Raw genomic sequence first — 19,916 nt, 5'->3', positions numbered from 1 at the left:
ACCAGAAAAACACCCCCCTCGCCCGCAAACATTTGCCCACCACCCGAGAAGGAGTGGAGATCAGCGATACGTTCCCATCGGTGTCAACATTTACTCCGAAGACTTTAGCCAATGGAAAACACTCTCTTCGCTCTCACATTTTCTCAATGCACAACCCAACCGCTCGGTAATGCACCTTCGAGAACCATGCCCGACCGTTGTGAGTTCGTGCGCGCATAAAATCTCTCCCTCTCGTTCGGAAGTGGCTGCTACTGATGCGATCCGTTTTCCCTTCTTCGCTACGTGGAGAATCTCGTTATAATCGCCACCCATCGCATCGGCAACCGGACTGGGACGGGTATGCTCAACCGATGATCCCAGCCCACAGTGTGATGCGAAGCACTTTTCCACTTCAGTCAGGCCGGGAGCTTCGATCCAGTGAGCTGGTGGTAAATCAGTTCATTTTTGATTTCCAACTAGTTTGGGCGCCCTTTCGGAGTACTACTTCGTGGTTCGATAGATTAGCTGATTCTGGTATTGAAATCACTTGTTCTTTGAATAACAAGTGTTTTAGAACAATTGTTGTATGCGATTTGATTTTAGCTATTGGAAAATATTGCTTATGAAAGGTGAATTTTGTTTGAAAAATTGTGAGGTTTCAGTGATATCAGTGCCATGTATAGAGAGATTACGCGAAATAGGTAGTTAAACTACAACAGATCAAAGACCACTTATCCGACCAGCTCATCGCTAAGAAGGGATACCGAAGAGAGCTGATGTGTGCATGCGGCTTAAGAGCGAACCTCTTCACTGCTACACACACCGATTATCGTCTAATTTAACGATCTGTTGAAAGAGGCAAACGAACAGCCAGAGCAAGAGAAGCGCGATGTGCAGAAACCAAATAAAAACAAAATAGAATGTTTGTGCAAAAAATTCAGTGAAACCGGCTTAAAGAAAACAAAGAACACGAAAAAGCTGAGATCGGTAGCCAGAAGAGATATTGGCCAGGCATTTCCGTTAAAACGGAACCTATCAATGTGAAGAAAATTGTGCAATTCATCAGAATCAGTTTGAGTGACGGTCGTGTAAATATGTAAACAGAGTTGTAGTAATCGAATGCTGAAACTCAGCAGTGCCAGAAACTCAATCTCAGCGATGGGAACTAAACTGTCTATATTCGAAATAAATAACTAATCAAATGTAAGATCTAAACCCGACTTGCAATCGGATTTTGTCAGCAATAGGTAGGGCTTTGTGTTTTATAGGATTCGACTTTATCTCGACGATATGCGATACAACAATGTGTTGACCAATCATGACACTGGCGTGATATTTAACAATGTGAAGCTAAAAATCGGCACTCTGTTCACACTAAAATCATAATGGATAAAACTAAACTTGTCCTATTTTTGTCCTAATATGCAGAGTCCAACGATCAAGTTTTATATGCCATTGGTATTAAATACATTTACGAAATTCACGAATTAATTTGATTTTGGACGAAACGAATGAACAAATAATTCTATTTTTGGAGTCTTACCTTTATAGGAGTACTGTTCACAAGAACATTAAATTAATCTGAAACAGATATTCCAGAGCTAGAACGCTATAAAGGCGATTATTGTAAAAAATAAGTTTTTTTACAATTAGGATTGAAAATTTGTAGCAATTCTAGATAAAAAAAACCCAAATCTTCACTTGTATTTATTTTTGCTCAACAATGAAAAAGTTATAAAAGCTATCCGGTTTACTCTCATTATAATATATACGCCTATTAATGAAGAATATTAGTCGCAGTCGAAATAGACCTACCCATTATAGTGAAGTGCATGTGCTGTTTTGAGTTTATTTTTAAATTATAGTTGTATTAACAATGGGGACATTCGTCTCTTTTTCGGGTTAAAAAATCTTTGTAGAACAGTCTCGAACTGTGTGCGGGATTGGGAATCGAACCCAGGGGACCTGGGTACAAGGCAATCGACCAACTGCTTTATTTCTACTACGCTTGCTTCCTTTTTATTTTTTTGTTAATTCCATTATAGAGGTTTTAATCAATGTATTCGCCTTTTTCGAGTTAGAAAAATCTCCAACCTTTTCTGCGGAAGATGGGAACTCAACTTTGGTGAGCTGCATAAAAGATGAGATATATCTCAACACTCTCAATTTTCTCTGTTCAGTATGGAACGATTGATTGTATTCACGAGATATATCTGAGTTGATATATTTTTAAAACCTGTTTTAATCCACCTAGCGGTGCAATTGTGCCTTTCTCAAACATGAACACGTGAATTTTTGCGTTGTTTATATTCATTATAAGCTTCCAAATGTATATATTACATTTTTATTATACACGACATGACAACTTTATACAAGAATAGAATTCATTATTCGAGTTCTAAAACTTTGTAAAAGAAAAAACAGCCACATTATCATTAAATTGAAAAAAAGGTGCGAAATCGGCAGTCCCAAAAAGTCGATTTTTATAAAAAAAAAAATTTTTTTTCGAGATAACATAAAATCTCGACGTTTCATGCATTTTAAAGATGTTTGGCATCAAAAATACGAATTCGATTTCTGAAATTTCATGAGGTCCCCCCTTTGAAAAAAAAATTGAGTTCCGGCTTATATGGGAATTTCATATGTGGCCGGACGGTTTAGTCTATATTTCCGGAACCATATAAGCGATCCGTACGAAATTTTATAGACATCTATGGGGATATTATAGCTATCATTTAGGACTAAGTTTGTGAAAAACGGCCCAACCATTTCCGGGAAACTGATGTGAGTTCGTAAATTTTGAAAGATGGCCGCTTTTCCCAGGCACTTCCGGAACCGTCTATGGTGGTCAATGTAGTCAACGAAAGTTTGGTTGGCCGTCGGTGACCTAGAACAGCAAATTTAAGTTGTTTGAGAGACATTTTAGCGAAATTTTTACCTTTTTTGCTCTCATCGGAGTATCGGTTTGAATCACAATTTGCTATGTGATCGCACGCCACAACCCGTAACTCCAGAACCGGAAGTCGGATCGGGATGAAATTAAAAAGCCATTTACGGGGACGCAATACCTTTCATTTGAGGCCAAGTTTAGTCGAATCGGTCTAGCCATCTCCGAGAAACCGATGTGACTGTTATTCTGAATTTAGATACTTCCGCCGGGGCTTCCGGAACCGATGATGGTGGCCAATGTGGCCAAATAGACTTTGAATGGATGTTAGTGACCTAATACTACAAATCGAAGCAGTTGTGGTCATATTTTGGAAAAAATTTCACCTTTATACATTCATTGCAGAATTTATTAAAATCGACATTTTCTGCGTGTTCGTACTTATCACCCTGTAATTCCGGAACCGGAAGTCGGATCCATTAGAAATTCAATAGCAGCCTATGGGAACGTTGCACCTTTCATTTGAGGCTAAGTTTGTCAAAATCGGTTCCGCCATCTCTGAGAAAAATGAGCGACATTTTTGGTCACATACACACACACATACACACACATACATACACACACAGACATTTGCCGAACTCGACGAACTGAATCGAATGGTATATGTCACTCGGCCCTCCGGGCCTCCGTTTAAAAGTCGGTTTTCAGAGCAATTGCAATACCTTTCTATTGAGAAAGGCAAAAATATGAAACACAAGAATTATTAAGTGGTTGCAGCAATTGCCTATTTACACTACGAAAGGTTTCAAAAGATCTTATACAAATGTTTGTTTTAAAGGGTTGTATATGTTGAGATGCGGGAAAAAAGGGAAAAGTTTGGATTTTTCTAAAGGTATGTAGCCGTATTTTTATTAAACACTTGCTATATGTCTAGCGTAGTACAATGTCCAATTTGCAAAATCCACTTGAGACAATAAAAAATATTAACAATTGTCGAAGTTATAGCAATTTCCGCAAAACTGTTTATTTCAAAGAGGTTTGCCATGACTACGATTACAGTCCAACAGCTCAACTGAAAGCATAATACTAAATGAAATTCATTAGTACATGTATCTGTGGTGTCCCTGAACGAATCATTGATTTTTTTTTATTTTTAGAAACAGGGACGATTTTCCTAAAACACTATTTTCACCTAAAAAAATATTAAACAAAATTATAACAATAATATGGAAATTTTGATGAAAAATGTAATCGTTCAAGCTAAAAAAATGTTTTGGGATCGCTAGAACTTTGCGTCTACTGTTCCTATCTCTATAAAAATTCGAGGTAACATTGTTAACAACGTGAACTTTACGATAGAAGAATAAAAAAAATTGATTTTTTGGCCGACCTCAACATATAGTAACCCCTTAAAAAAATCCGAGATCTGAGCATTTTGTAAAACAATATTTTTCAACAAATTTTAAAGGATCTAGAAACTTTCCGTTTGAATCTTTTTATTTCGCTATGGTGCACGTGTAAAATGGATTCGCTCAAATTTTGCCCAAGATTTTTTTATTCCTAAGGGATAACACCACTGTAGAGCACGAAAAATAGGCATATTTCGAGAATTTTTCGCAACACAAAAATGAGATCAATCAAGATCTTGTAAAATGGCATTTATAGCATAAGTATTGAAGCACAACCAATCCTATTTTCAAATAATTTCATCACAAAATAGTAGCTGTGTAGCATATTCCGTAGGCGCAGTTTTTGGAAGAGGTCCACGGCTGGAAATCTATCTCCCGTAATTTTTGGCCTAGTGCCAAAAACTGAAGTTTTTCTGATTCCTAGCAAGTGACGACGTTTTTGATTGTTGCCGAAATGGAGCACTTATGAGCGAAAAAACGCTGAAAATGTCATAAAAAGCGACGCAAAATTGTTTATCAAAAATATAACAATTTTGCGTCGCGATTAAAGTTTGCAGTCCATTCGTGGTATACATAAGAAGCGTTGCGGCAGTTTTGAAAATTTGAACATTTAGATTTTATTGTCGTCTTTCATTTTTTGGCATAGCATTTTCAACATCCTAAAACACATTTTTGATTAATAAAAAAAAAGTTCGATTTTTTAAAGATTCTACTGTGGTGTAACCCTGGCGATGGATAAAATTCCAACATCGCAAAAATAACTGTCTCCCTAGTGTATATGAGTATGTGTGATGCAAATATGTGCTTTTTGTAGCTTCATCACTTAGTAAGAAGATCTACTGGGGAGATCCAGGAGGAGGGTTCAGGAGAGGGCCCTAGGGAGGAGTATCCGGACCACATCCGAAAACTTTCAATTTGTTGAGAAATTTTAAATTAGTTTCAATTTTAAAATATTTTCAAACCCAAAACCATTTCACACCAAATTTTTCACTGATTTTCATTGATTGATAATTGATAATATATTACAGCTGTGCAATGTTCATTTCAAAAGTCAAATTTCAGACCCATTTCGAAAAAAGTTTCTGGACCCGCCCCTGGGAAGAGATTTCAAAAGCGTAGTGTTATAAGTACGAGTATTTTATCATATAGGATTATTTCATGATATGGATATTTTCAAATAATCCTTCCGAACATCATTTCAACCATCAAAGCCATTTTATGTGGAAAGAGAAGTTTTTTTTTTTAATTCTCTCCTATTAGGATTTTTTTACTTATAGGTGACATATACTTTGCGATAAAGGTATCTGTTTCAGTGATTTTTTGTGGCTCTAATCATCAACGACCCGACGATGTATTCAAAAGTCTTACTATGATAAAGTTTATCTAGGACAATCCAAGAGACTACTAGAAATTTCGTTTTAGGAACATATTGCAGGACTAGTAAAAGCTTCGAGAGCATTCGAAAAACAAAAATTTTCAATTTTAAATTTTAAAAAGGGACATAATAAACATCATAAAAGCGTTTCTATGTATTTCTGCTAGGGTTCGGATGTTGGTTTACCCCAACAGCGAACATTTTTTTCAAAAATCTGTTTTAATCCACCTAGCGGTGTAATTGTGCCTTTCTCAATCATGAACACGAGAATTGTATCGTTGTTTATATTCATTAAAATTAGAGAAGCCGATGTGACTATTATTCTAAAATTGTATACTTCCGCCGGGACTTCCGGAACCGATGATGGTGGCCAATGTAGACAAAGAGACTTTGAATGGCTGTTAGTGACCTAGTACTACGATTCCAACCAGTTGTGGTCACATTTTAAAAAAGTTTTCACCTTTATACATTCATTGCAGAATTTGTTAAAATCGACATTTTCTACGTGATCGTACTCATCACCCTGTAATTCTGGAACCGGAAGTCGGATCCATTAGAAATTCAATAGCAGCCTATGGGAACGTTGTACCTTTCATTTGAGACTAAGTTTGTCAAAATCGGTGCTCCATCTCTGAGAAAAATGAGTGACATTTTTGGTCACGTACACACAGACGCACATACATACACACACATACATACACACGCACAGACATTTGCCGAACTCGACGAACTGAATCGAATGGTATATATCACTCGGCCCTCCGGGCCTCCGTTGAAAAGTTGGTTTTCAGAGCAATTGCAATACCTTTCTATTGCGAAAGGCAAAAACGCAACAAAATATAATGAATGGCTTAAACCCGTCTTCAATGCACACAGTAGATGATTGGAAGGCAGATAAGAATGTGTACGAAAAAATGTGGTTCAAAAAGCTCTTGTTCGGTTGAAACCTTAGAATTAACCAGCAAAATCTAACATCCAGGCGAGCATGAACGTTGCTGTTGTTTGTTTTGTATTTTTTTTTGTGATATTTGATCCAATTTGTCTTCAAATGCTTTACATAATTGTTAAAAAATAATAACCTGTCATTATAATAGGAATAAAAATTTAATTCGTGGATGATTTTACCCCTGATTCCCTGTATTAACCGTGATTGGAGTTAAGTATTTGTAACACGCTGTGGAATAAATTTTGGGTTATCGAAACTCTGCTTTCCCTGAAAAAAAATCCTACCATATTGAACAAACCCTTGGATTCCATAAAGTATGCACGGTTTCGTACCTCATGCCAATACTATCAGTGATGTTATTGCTTCTTAAGTGCACTTACGATGTGCTTCATAATTGGGTTACGGTGTATTAACAGAATCGACCACCATGGAAAAAATAAAATTACCGATTTCCTTTATTAATCAGACAGCACTCACTAAATCCAAGTGACTATTCTTTGCCGTTTAGCCAAACAGAAGTAAAAATCAGACCGATTATACTGTTTGATAAAAATTTTCTTCTATGATACCAATCCTCTAAAGTTTGCGGTGTCGAAATGATGTACTATTGACCGTAAAAACTAAAGGTGACATTTCGCATCCCGGAACCAAACGTTTTTTTTTTTTGAAAACAAGTAAGAAAAAAGCGTACACCATAATGGACTATCATTGTCTCTATGAAAAAGTTTATCAAGGGTCTATCTAGGAGGATCCATGAGGCCACTAGAAATTTCGTTTGAGTAGTATATTGTAGCACTAGCAAGAGCTTCAAGAGAATTTGATGAACAAAATTTTCAATTTTTTACGTTGAAAGGGACTTATAAGTAATAAACATAATAAAAGCGATTCTGTTATTACCATAGTGTGTTAATAGTGTAATGAAATACTAGATATTTTTTTATTTGCATAATTTTTAATCCCACTTGCCGGATATTTTTATACAAGAAAATAAATAATTTCAAGACCCATAAAACTTAACCTGACGTACTACATAAAATAGATAAACTGAACCTGACGTACTACATAAAATAGAAAGGAAAGTAGAAGGGAGATAAAAGTAAAAAATATTGGAGATTCAAGAACAAAGAAAGGATATATTTTGATTTGATTTGATTTATTTTATTCATGTAACGTAAGACATTCTGCCTTGTTTATTGTTACAATTTGGTAAATGAATTCAAGCATATCAATTAATATTCTTCAATACTTCTAATGTTTCATCCCAACCCTAATTCTCAATTATTGTGCACCTAATTTGCGTTATTGAACTCCGATAAAAGCAATTTCTTGAAAATTAAATCGGACAAATTTGATCAATATTGGGTTTCAAGTTATTCCAATATGTGGTGCCACTCACAAACAGTGATTGACCATAGTATACTGATCGATGATTAGGTATCTGAAAATGTCTGGTTCTTGTACTTGTTAAGAAGGGGGGGGGGGGGGGGGTAAAGGTTTCAGCAAGAAAAAAAATTACTTTTTTGCGATTTCTTTTAAAACTTTGGATAAAGCGAATTGACCAAAACTTTTTTGTGTTGTAATGTATTATTTCAATAACATTCTGTATCTTTTTCATGCAAAAATATCCACAAGCGATTCTGTGATGAAGCTTTTTGTAGAACGTCACAGAAAAACAAGATTTGCGGTGTTATCTGCCATTCAAAAACTACTTAACCGATTTATTTAAAATTTTACACACACATTCTATGTTAAAAATTTTCGTTGAGGTTGAGCTTGTCACTAGGAAATGTAAACAAATATAATGAACATTTCAATCATATGAACAGCACACTTTGATCGAACAGCGTTTCCAGTTTTAGTTTTCTTCTACAATTCTTATCTGTCAATTCGAAACAGATGAATAGGGTAGACAAATTTGATTATTCGGTGAGTCACAAAATAATGACCCTTTTTATGGGACTTCGGCGTATTTAATTTGTATTTCAATGTTGTATTCATGTTAACATATTTTGGGTGGTGGGGGATTACTAGTGTCAGGCGAGAGGATGCGTTGGATACCCCATAACTTATGCGGGGTGGATAAAGGGAATGCGGATTTGAGTGTGGTCTGAGGAAAAAGGTCAGGGGGGGGGGGTGTTCAGGTGGTTGGTGGGTGTAATGGGAAGGGGAAATCAAAGGAGAGGAATTTAGTGGCTTTAGTGATTAGAAATCAGAAAGTGCTTTTAGTTGTTAGAAACGTGTAGATTATAGACTAATTGATGAAATTCGCTTCAAACGGCGACGAGCTCCCCCACCCGGTTAACCGTGTTAGCAAAAATTGCTGTTGTGGCCCAGCTCAGGAACAATATTAAAATTGTGCAAAGCATTATCTCTCTTCTGGCTATTGATCAAGTAAACATCCACTATCTTAAAAACAATCTTTCAGCCGCTGATCCTTTCATCTTATCTATCAGTGATCGTGAAAAATATAACTATTCGTGAACAGCTAAAACAGCGTCCCCATTCAACAAGCAGTATACGAAAGTGATGTGAAAGTCTAACCGACCGCGCCAAGTGTTTGTGTTTCTGTGAGTCGAGCGACCAGTGTGTATTTTCCAAACTATTTCCAAACATCGAAGAAAAATCTATCCAGATTAAACGTTCCGACCGTCGGCAACAGCGGCGGCGGCGGCAGCAGCCATCAACAAACAGTAAACCTGTGCCAACAACCAACCAGCAGCGGGGCTCAGCTTGCAGTCGAGGGGACGCAGCAAAAGGGGGCAAAAAAGGTTCATTAGGCAACACCGACAACTCCGAAAAGGTTTGTGTTAATTAATGGTATTTAAATTTTCTCAACTATCTCTAGCGTTGCTAGAAAACGAGAAGGGGCGATAAGCGCACAAGCGTTCCCGCGTAGACAAACTCAGATTCACATCAACGCAATGAGCAGAAACATTTCTTCTCGGCATAAATCCATCCGTCGCGTCGGTCGAATCCTGCCTGGGTAGCCTAGCAGCGAAGGGGAGGGCAGAAGTTCAACGGTCTACAGTTAGGTCTTTACCGCAAACCTAACTCTGTTGTATGGCCAAGTGGTGGCGGCGTTCATCCATCTATCGGTACATTTCAAACTCGATAAACAATTATTTACATTGACATTATTTCCAACGTAATGCACGTTTCGTGTATCTCTCCGAATGTTTTGTTTATTTTTCTCGAACTTCTTCAATAGTGTCTTTCGAATTAACCATGTTGTATGGCTGGGATGGTGGATACGCTTAGCAAAATATGAATTGATGTGGCTTTCAAAGCCGACCTTAAGGCCTACATCTCAAGCTTGCAGTAGACACTAATTCCATTCACTAGAAATGACTGTGAGTGGGACTTTTTCTCAATCTTAACGTTTTAGTGACTGCATAGTCGCGATTCCGCATATAGTTATCAATGTAAAAAAACTAAGTTGAGGTATTCCGTGATACTTGTAATCGATACTGATTGAGCATTTCCTGTGAACCTGAAAGTTGGCACATTTGTTTCCTGTTATAAAAAATGCTGGCTCGAAACTACCTAAAGACACTGTTTTACATATACTTCAACAGTTATTGTTCCAGAAGTGATTTAGGGAACGCTAAGTTCACCACATGCACAAATCATCTGCAGGATTAGAAGTTCCTTGACAATCTTCGACATTTTGGACACCGAAGTATTCCAATCCGGGGTTACCAAAAGCAAATCTGTATTTATGCTCAAAAAATCTTTTTGTTTGTATTTACTTTCCGAAAAATATGTATAAATATCAAACCAAACAAAATTGAATTTCACTTAAAAGATATTATCCCGTAAATTTTTGCTGTGTTAGCATTTAATAGTAATCTTTTATATTAAATCTAGACTATTCCTCTGAAAGAAATTAGGATCACCCTCGTGGAATTAATATTTTTATAAACTAGGGCTTCTTCTCACTGAAAAATGAATGTACTGTAAAAGAATACTTTGATGTAACAAAATTATTGCAAAATATCGTTATGAAAACAAAACTTTCATCAATTTTCCCACTCTAAAAATATATATTTAATCCACGAAATCTCATGAAACGGCAACAGAGTAGGTTCTCTAGACTCGCGACAAAAATTAAATTTCGGTTTCCTATTTTACAACATAATTATTATATGGAATCATAAAACAAGTTCTATGAGCACAATAAAATGCTGAATTAAGGGGTTATATAGGGAGCCCGGGACTAGTTGGCGGTTGGGGTAAGTTGGCGGAATCCCATTTTCTCTGTTTCCATTAGACACATAGCGCTGCCTCTTCTTGTGTACCTCAAGTTATGTGAAACGCGTTATCCAATGTGATTTTGTTGCAAAACGATTTGTTTGGTGGAAGTTGTGGGTGATATTGTGTTTTCGAGCATACCAAGTAAATTTTCTAAATTTTAAATACTTTACGTTATTTAGGCTGATTTTCAATCTATTTCCCGAATGATCCTTTTTTTCGATAGCACGTGAAAAGAGCTTTTAGTATCCGTATAGATATTACATCTATCCAAAAACAAAAGTTATTTTTTAAAAAGTTTTGAATAAAATATACGGTTGGGGTAAGTTGGCGGTGCTGCACGCGGGGCAAGTTGGCGGTACTATTTACAATGCAAAAAAGTTATCAAAATTTTTTATTTCTGGAACTCACTCCAAAGTAAGAAAATCTTTTTCTTATGTATCTCGCCAATGTAGGAGACATTTATTCCGGCCAATTTCAGGAAGAATTTCGAAAATTTGCTTTTGAATAGGGAGTACGCGTCAAAGTCAAAATGCCGGGGTATTGAAACTAAAATATAATAGCAAATGTCGGTTAATATACAGTTTCCTCTAAAAGACATTCAGCACGTTCCAAAAGGACCCTTGAAGTAATTGAATCTCCATTTGATTGCTTAGTTTTTGGCGTATACTCACATACCGCCAACTTACCCCGGTGCCGGGGTAAGTTGGCGGGTTTTCCGCGTCACATATTTTTGTCTCTAAAAATGGAGACAATGCATGAAACACTTAAAAAAAATCAGAGATGTAGCCAACAGTCTGCTCTTTCATGCCGCGTGTTCTATTTTGCAAGATCTACCTACATCAAAGCAATAAAAATTGAAAACTGAAAACACCGCCAACTAGCCCCGGTCTCCCCTACATAGTTGAAACTCAAAAAATCGAAAAAAAATTATTGACTATTCTGAAAATACATACTTTTGAAAATATCTGTGCGAAATTTCATCCAGATCGGAGCACTAGATTTCAAACTACAGCCGTTCGCAGTGCGATGGTTCTTCCGCGTATGAAGTTAACTCAAAACCAACGACACGACTAGACACTTGCATTTCGATACTGTATCGAAAATCTGACTACCCCTCAGTGACTGAGGTAACTGGTACTGTCAAATTCGATAGTTGGTTGCAAAATATATAAGAATAGCAACACTTAAAAATCTTTTGTTATTTTTCTCTAACAACCGTTTTGTTACTGTTGCAACCCTTGGTTACGCAGGGTTTTATAAACAATGAAAAATATTTCGCCGCTTTATTAATAAGCCCCGTTAGAAAAATTAGTCTACCTTATGTGAATCGTGTCTACCGTTTAGCCTGTTTGCGTTCGGCACGGTAAATTAGCGGTAAGTTGTAAACATTATTCAAAAAATTTGATTTCATGTCAATTTATTATTTCCAGTGGCCACATTATTAAACAAGAAAGTTACGTCATCACACTGCAATTTTTTTAAACAACTTATATAGTTTCCTGAGCAATCCCCGGCTACGCGCAAAGTCCCTCTAAACTGTATAAGGACTTTGGGTTACGCGCTAATATTTTGTCATCCATTTGCTAATCAAATGGCGTAATCTAAAAGGTTTCGAATTTACAAGTAAGTATTTCACGTTGTTCGAATAAAATTGGAGCTTCTAATTAATTATTCTTTCTAACGTCGTATCAAGTGGTCTGTAATAGCTATGCGGAATGCGAAATAGGGTCATCCAGCTTAAGTTCGAGCAAACCAGGAGCGTTACTTTGGTAGAAACGTTGATCGAACAGGACAGCGACTGGCCGGAAGTATTAATTCAATGCGTACAATTTCAACAAGTTGGGAAATCTGCAACAAAAAGATTGGCGACAAAATGAAGAAAAAGACCCTGTTAGCTGTAATAGGAGTAGGAGACATTTATTCCGGCCAATTTCAGGAAGAATTTCGAAAATTTGCTTTTGAATAGGGAGTACGCGTCAAAGTCAAAATGCCGGGGTATTGAAACTAAAATATAATAGCAAATGTCGGTTAATATACAGTTTCCTCTAAAAGACATTCAGCACGTTCCAAAAGGACCCTTGAAGTAATTGAATCTCCATTTGATTGCTTAGTTTTTGGCGTATACTCACATACCGCCAACTTACCCCGGTGCCGGGGTAAGTTGGCGGGTTTTCCGCGTCACATATTTTTGTCTCTAAAAATGGAGACAATGCATGAAACACTTAAAAAAAATCAGAGATGTAGCCAACAGTCTGCTCTTTCATGCCGCGTGTTCTATTTTGCAAGATCTACCTACATCAAAGCAATAAAAATTGAAAACTGAAAACACCGCCAACTAGCCCCGGTCTCCCCTACATAGTTGAAACTCAAAAAATCGAAAAAAAATTATTGACTATTCTGAAAATACATACTTTTGAAAATATCTGTGCGAAATTTCATCCAGATCGGAGCACTAGATTTCAAACTACAGCCGTTCGCAGTGCGATGGTTCTTCCGCGTATGAAGTTAACTCAAAACCAACGACACGACTAGACACTTGCATTTCGATACTGTATCGAAAATCTGACTACCCCTCAGTGACTGAGGTAACTGGTACTGTCAAATTCGATAGTTGGTTGCAAAATATATAAGAATAGCAACACTTAAAAATCTTTTGTTATTTTTCTCTAACAACCGTTTTGTTACTGTTGCAACCCTTGGTTACGCAGGGTTTTATAAACAATGAAAAATATTTCGCCGCTTTATTAATAAGCCCCGTTAGAAAAATTAGTCTACCTTATGTGAATCGTGTCTACCGTTTAGCCTGTTTGCGTTCGGCACGGTAAATTAGCGGTAAGTTGTAAACATTATTCAAAAAATTTGATTTCATGTCAATTTATTATTTCCAGTGGCCACATTATTAAACAAGAAAGTTACGTCATCACACTGCAATTTTTTTAAACAACTTATATAGTTTCCTGAGCAATCCCCGGCTACGCGCAAAGTCCCTCTAAACTGTATAAGGACTTTGGGTTACGCGCTAATATTTTGTCATCCATTTGCTAATCAAATGGCGTAATCTAAAAGGTTTCGAATTTACAAGTAAGTATTTCACGTTGTTCGAATAAAATTGGAGCTTCTAATTAATTATTCTTTCTAACGTCGTATCAAGTGGTCTGTAATAGCTATGCGGAATGCGAAATAGGGTCATCCAGCTTAAGTTCGAGCAAACCAGGAGCGTTACTTTGGTAGAAACGTTGATCGAACAGGACAGCGACTGGCCGGAAGTATTAATTCAATGCGTACAATTTCAACAAGTTGGGAAATCTGCAACAAAAAGATTGGCGACAAAATGAAGAAAAAGACCCTGTTAGCTGTAATAGTTAACGAGAACATGCTTTGCAAGGTAGTAGGGAAAAGAATCATGGCACTACGAGAAAAGGGCCATCCTTTGCACGAAAGTTTGCAGCAATGACGAGGACGAAAATAATGTCGAGGAAACGCAAGGGTGATTGCGAGAAAAGTTTGAAATATTTCCATATTGATCTGATAACTATGATCAAGGGAAGGAACGGATAGAAAGGTGCTATAATTTCAGACGTAAGGGGATATTTTTGACGGGTCCTGCTGTCATGTTTGAACAAGCCCTGATTCAGCATGCTTTGCATACGTTATATGCAAAGGACAATATAGACCACTTTACACTCCATTTTCCATGCTCAAGGAAGTAATGCAAGAAGTAGCCCAGCTTTCATAGTTCGACAATAAAATCGTCGAAAAAGGTAGCAAGAAAGTGGAAGAACAAAATATTGATGAGAAGTACCTAATCGCAACATCTGAGCAATCTATCGCTGCTGGATTGTCGTCCACCTGTTTCCGACAGGAGCTCGGTTCACTTGGCCACGATACACGGGGTGTTTTCCGAGTACATCAGTTAAGGAAGGTTCAAAAGCTTATGCTGAATTCTCCTCATGACAATAAATCCTAGGCGATAACGCGGCAACGAGGAACAGTTTTGCCAGCCGCTAGTATACCGATTCGCTACGAACAAACTAAGAAAATGAACGCCTCTATCGATTACGTTCACATGCTTAACACAACTCCAGTTAAACTCATTCCGGAAACGGTTCGGAATTCTGAGTAGAGTCTGTATGGTTATTAGCTCAAATGCAATCACCGATTCTGACTCAATCGGCTTCGGAATCAGTTGTTGCTGAATGATCAGATGTGTGAAACTACTTGAGTGGAAACGCATCAGACCAAAGCTGGTGTCAAGGTAATATGTAGCATGTTTTAGAACTATGGTAAGGGCAAATGGAAACTGGTCGATTTTTGTTTTTACAGATTCCGGAATCATTAAAAACGTATATGCTGGAAAAATACCGCGAAGACCTTTCGTGAAGCCAGCACCCATCGAGGTAGAAGCTGCCACTCAAGCTAGAAGGTTAAGAAAGGCACAAAGGAAAGTCCTGCTGCATACATTTCGAAAAAAATATATCGTTACCAATTTTCGATGGAAGAATTTTGTTACCGATATGCATTAATAAGGACGAAAAATAAATTTGAGCAAGATTAGTTCTTTCGTGTATTTTCAAATTTCTAATAAAATACAAACTTGGAGCATTCAATATTAATTATTCCTTTCCATTTTGGAACAACAGAAAGATAAACGCCTTACGCTAGCCGGGTAAGAAACTGATATAAAAGTAGAAATTGCTTCCTGGTTCGGGCAAGCATGGTACATCATCCACTGTTGATAAATCGCATATATTTTTCATCTGTGGTTCAAAGATATACAAATTTCGCACTTGTAAACTACTGCTACATCTGTGCCACTGTCTTCTGCGACTCGCTAAGAGAAAGTTGGCTGTCAGTACCAACAGGTATCACTCGTCCAACTATTCGTTCAGTTTCGGTAGGCAAGCCGCTCTTTTCAATTCCAACTCTGATAACGTTGCATCGTTCGATACCTTGGGCTATAAGGAACCGCCATTCTTACCGATTTCCGGAGTACAGTATCTAGCACCAGAGCTGCTTCCTCGACTAACGGAACGAGAGCGGACTTTATCCTTCCTTCGTTTCTTTTTCTGAAAACAATAACATAGGTTTAAGTTTTACCACAGATAACAGACGTTTAGGTTCGATTTGAATCGTGTGTAAATACCCGCTACTGAAATTCCGAATAAATCAGATGTCTGAAACATGTTTGGCAAACGTTTGCAGATGGCGCAGTGATCACTACAATGCAGTTAGAGTGCAGCTGTCAAACACGTGTAGCAAACAGTTGCGCAGATGGCAATAGTGAAACACGGATTATCAACGTATATCAATTTGAAAGTTTACACAGGTTTTTGAAGAAATTTTGTTCTAGCCTAAACGTCTGTTATCTGTGGTTTTACATACAATGTAGAATTTTTACTTCATTACCTTATTGCGCTGAACCTCGAGTGATGGATACTTTGAAGGATTACGTTTTTCGTTTCCACAACCGTTGCAGGTTCCTCGTATGGAGGAGAACGAAAGGTCGTACGATGCCGATAACCCGTTCAGAGCCCGCTTCTTATGAAATTTATTTTTCAAGTTAGTTACTGGATTTGTATTATGCACATAACATGGTTGCTATACAGCAACTGAAAATCAAAAAAACAAAAGAAGTGTTGCTGAAGAAATAATTTTTTTCGTTCGAATCAAGGGGTCACTCAATATACTGGTAACTGGCAGTAAATGATTCGGACCCTTTTTATTCACAATATTTCATTGAGTTTCAGGTCGTGTCGTTGTCAAAACTGTATCTCGGAACTAAGTTGGTTGAAGAGTACCGTTGCGGTGAACGTAATATCTCAAAAACTATTCATCCGATTTTCATAAATTTTTTTTGAATTGTTTGTATTTACATTCTCGTGTTCATCGTTTCCTTTTTCATCCATAATTTTTTGATTCTTTGCCATGAATTTTTGTTAAAAATTTTGAACATCATAAAGCTCAATTTTTGGGTTAACATGTTTTTTTGCTGGAATTTTTTTTTTATTGGGAAACCGATCCGTTCAAGTACACCACAATACATTTTTCTTCAATAATCTTTTTACTTTTTTGATTTCAGTTGAGCGGTTCGGCTTGGAGAGCGTTCTCCGCTAACCTCTGCCAAAAACACGCTTCGGGGGATGGGCCATAGCTCCGCCAACCCTCAATATTTTTTTTTAATTCAACTTGTTTTTTCTAACTTGGATAGTACTACCAACACTGTCTTTTGCCTCTTTAAATAAAATTTGCATAAAACACTTTAAAAAAATCAAAAGTTTAGCTCACTTTTTCGCCACAACTTTGTATATAACCCCTTAAGGGGTTACATACCTTTTTGTGCGAAAAATGTCAAGAAAGTTTGAATTTACATAAAGGCATAAAGCATTGATTTCATTACATAAAACTTATAGTATTTTGGTAGTACATTTTTCAGTGAAATAAACAAGCATAAGTTTTTAAAAAATATATTGATAACTAGCCGGTGCGCTTCGCTACACCCATCAGGACTAAACGAAATATTTTGAAAATACTAAAAATAACAAATATTTTTTCTCGCGTATAGACAATGTTCGTAATTTGACCACCTGGAGCACAATTAAATTAATTGCTCTGTTTTCCTACACACAAGCGTTTGAAATCCCTTGATATCATTCGAATTCGAGGTAGCAGTACATCTGCTCCTTTATATTTTCTAGTTACAATGGTCGCTTAAATGAAAATTTTCAACCAAAGCACAGTTGTGGTGGGTCGATGTTGCGCAGTAACTAATATAATAGGAACACAAAGTTTCAATTGCAACACATGCGGTACACAGTGTTGCAAAACGATGTTTTAATGATCAAAATTCAATAACTCCTGAACCATTGGTTTTGAAGAATGGATTTTTTCGAAGAAGTTTCTGGATGTAAATAGATGCATCTTTTGATATAATGAATTGAGTCATTAATCCCCTAAAAGTGAGATAGAAAATTTATTTCCCCAAATAATTTAGCTAAAAGCTCCCTGTCTTCAGTAAAGTTCTAGAAAATATTATTGTGAAAATCTTCACTGAAGATACTAAAGCTCTATATAGTAACAGTAGCGAGATATGTAGGTTTGCTTGGGATAGACCCCTTCAAAACAGTTTTTCGAATATAACTTTTTACGATTACTTTTTATTAGTAAAAGTGTCTTCTACAAAGTTGTTAAAAGCGATAAAATGCACATTTTTTTATAACAACGATGAATCTGTAGCTCTCGAAACAACAAAGTTATTGTCAATTTTCAAATATTTTTTTTATCAATTTACACCTTAAGCAGCTTCCTTAATCGCAAAAATTCGTAGAAAGAACTTTAATCTTTCGATTAAATATAAAAACCTTCGTCTGACGGAGACTGCTGGGTAGGTTACGTATAAAACCAATACTCCTGAAAGCATGGTGGATCGACTGAATTAAATAGTTCAACACGATAATCCATAGATTTATATGCGTAACAGAATTACCATCGATACAGAGCGTGTTAGTATATTCATTCACTTTCCATATAATCACTGCACAATTGAACAATATTTCTTCAAATATCATAGCAGAATACTGAAAATTGAGCCAGTGACAGAGAATCTCTGGAGGTATCTCGTTAAAAACTTGCTTTGTGGTGTACATCATAAATCAAAATATATTGGACCAATCGTTTTCAAGGTTCTACATATCCCCAGGTATTGATTGAAGCTTTTATTTTTTTCTTGATATTTGAATTTTTCATAGCATTCTGCAGCTAAAAAGGCAATTTTCGCTAAAAAAATCATGAAACTTATTTTTGTGAACAAAGTTATGATCTTTAATGATGTTATGATATGAAGGAGGACTGTGCAAAATTTCAAACAATTTGGTTCAGTAGATTTGGAGTTATGCTGTACATCGCATTTATTCGAGGTGTCTCCTGAAGATTCACTTTAACACACCCAATTTTCAATATTTTGCGGTGAACATTAAGGAAAATATTGTTTAAATGCTGCATTATTGTCTGAATAGACTAACACTCTCGGTATCGCCAATTGGGTCATTAAATGGGAAAAAATCGTTTTTTATTACTTACATCGATAAAGCTGATTTTCGTGATTGCAACAATGTTTTTTCCAACTCAGGAAACGTGAAAATAATATTAAAATTTAAAATAAAGAAATATGTTGACAGTCTGGATTTGACACTATAGGAAGGATTTGATATATCGAATTTCACGACAAATGATGCCCTGTCAGAAAAAATTAGGGCATGTTTTCTCGGTTTTACCGGAGGGTTATTTTTATTTGACATAAACACCATCCATTGCATATAGTTTTTTTTTCATTTTGGGTGTTGTCCTGATAGGCCAGATGTAAACAACCGCAGTTTTCCTATGTATGGTTGCCAAGTTTACATAAGATTTATTTTAAAAAACAAAAAAAAATCGTTTTTACGTATTACAACGAAATTTTTTTGAAATAATGTTATATTATGTATATTGGACCTAAAATTTATCGAATGGAACGGAAAACTATATATAGCTTAATGACCCAATTTTTTTTTAGCACGATATTTTTTCAACAATAATCCTACCCTCTTAAGCAAGAACTGATTTCATCATAGGTGTCGACTAACGGATAAAATTTGGCGAAGATCGCCGACCACACCACCAAATATTCGATTAGTTCCTTTTATGGGTCATCGTGAATTCGTCCTATATAACAGTATTGCATTCTTTCAGCATTTTGCTTACACCCGAAAAATTTGACAACATTTTGGTGGGTTTTCAACGGTTGGGGGTTTGCAAAGGTAAGACTGATGAAAGTTTGCTGAAGTGTTGCTGGGTTTCAGTCATAAAATTGCGGTGTATGCGGCGAACCTGTCGTGTTGGATGTGATCCCCTAGGAGACTAATAACTCTATTATCGGGAAAAAACAGCCTACAGGCCGTGCGGCATCTTGCGGGTTTAAGTATCTCAGCCCAGATCCTCTGGGTTTCTGCCCCAAGTCGCAAAAGGCGACTGAAAATAGGATTCCCTAAGTCAAGATGTATCTCCGTATCGAGGACTGAATGGCTGGCGGGG

General features: G+C 36.6%; 1 protein-coding gene and 1 pseudogene across 8 annotated transcripts in view; both read left to right on the top strand.

Annotated features, from left to right (window-relative positions):
• The first annotated feature begins 333 nt into the window (after nt 1-333).
• Nucleotides 334-19,916, top strand: part of LOC131682587 (protein Wnt-1-like) — an 83,486-nt gene continuing 63,903 nt past the window's right edge. The window contains exons 1-2 of one of the 8 annotated variants that reach the window (XM_058964193.1): nt 334-428; nt 9,022-9,396. The gene's annotated coding sequence lies outside the window, so the exon portion shown is untranslated. The other 7 variants (XM_058964194.1, XM_058964189.1, XM_058964192.1 and 4 more) reach the window with 7 other exon arrangements.
• LOC131682593 (serine--tRNA ligase, cytoplasmic-like) lies at nt 13,370-16,642 on the top strand (annotated as a pseudogene).

The sequence above is a fragment of the Topomyia yanbarensis genome, chromosome 2, assembly GCF_030247195.1.
Source record: "Topomyia yanbarensis strain Yona2022 chromosome 2, ASM3024719v1, whole genome shotgun sequence".
Classification (NCBI taxonomy): domain Eukaryota; kingdom Metazoa; phylum Arthropoda; class Insecta; order Diptera; family Culicidae; genus Topomyia; species Topomyia yanbarensis.
The sequence above is the reverse complement of the archived record's forward strand: the minus strand, read 5'-3'. Positions and strand labels throughout refer to the sequence as shown.